The following is a 1,130-nucleotide window of genomic DNA, read 5'->3' on the forward strand; positions in this document are numbered from 1 at the left end:
CATTTGTTGATACGACGGATAGACAACTGCATAGATGGGTCAAAGCGCCACCTAGAGGACGGGAGTATAAACACCTGGAAATCTGTTGAGCACCTCTTCTATGCTTTCTTCTCGTCTTCTTCTTTAAAGTTTGAAGCATCTAGCGGCAGTGGTGGAGGAAGTACTGAAGTGTAGTACTTAAGTAAAAGTATAAATACCCAGCAAAATATATACTTAACTAAAAGTAGAAATACTGCATCAAAAATCCTACTTAAGTAAAAGTCATAAGTACTGACTTTTAAATTTACTTTAAGTATTGAAAGTAAAAGTACTCGCGCTATTGGTTGTCTTTCAATGTCTAGGCCATTTTGATGAAGAATGCAGGTATAGCTACTCTACAGAAATCACTGTTAGTAAAAACTATAAGCAACATTGAAGCTGACAGAGCCACCTGATTGGTTTAAACATATTTTTCTGTAGGCCACGTTATGGCGAAACTGCATTTATAAAATGTAACGAGTAACAACACATATTGTAGAAATGTAGTGGAGTAGAAAGTATAGATAATAGCTGCAAAATGTAATGGAGTAAAAGTCGAAAGTATGCATTATTATTTTTACTTAAGTAAATTACAAATACGGAAAAATTTACTTAAGTACAGTAACAAAGTAAAAATACTCCGTTACATTCCACCACTGTCTAGCGGTTGCATTACAGCTGGATTTCGTCTGGATAAATTTAGCCAGATCCAAAAATGGTCCAATTCTCCAAACAGAACCTCAAAGGATACTCTGAGTGGTATTTTTATTTTTGTTCCCCTTAATTTCACCAGTCTGTTTTGCTTTCCAGTGCTGTTCTTGTTGGCCCTTCTTTCACTATTCCAGTCATGTCCCATCATACCACACATAGCCACTGAATATTATCTAATATTTTGCTTCCAAGAAACAAGGCTGTCTTGTATTCTTTTTAAATGTGGAGTTCTCCCCATTTGCTGAAGGCGATTTCTGTGGAAATTGACTGACTTTTCCCTAGTTTTCATACCTGTCCTTGTTCCTGATCATTTTCAGGGAAGTTTTTCAAACTCAAAGAAACTCAAAGAATTAACCAATATTCTGTGTACACATAACAGAAAATTAGGCAGAAAACTATTC

Source organism: Odontesthes bonariensis, chromosome 1 (genome assembly GCF_027942865.1).
Source record: "Odontesthes bonariensis isolate fOdoBon6 chromosome 1, fOdoBon6.hap1, whole genome shotgun sequence".
NCBI classification, from domain to species: Eukaryota; Metazoa; Chordata; class Actinopteri; order Atheriniformes; family Atherinopsidae; genus Odontesthes; species Odontesthes bonariensis.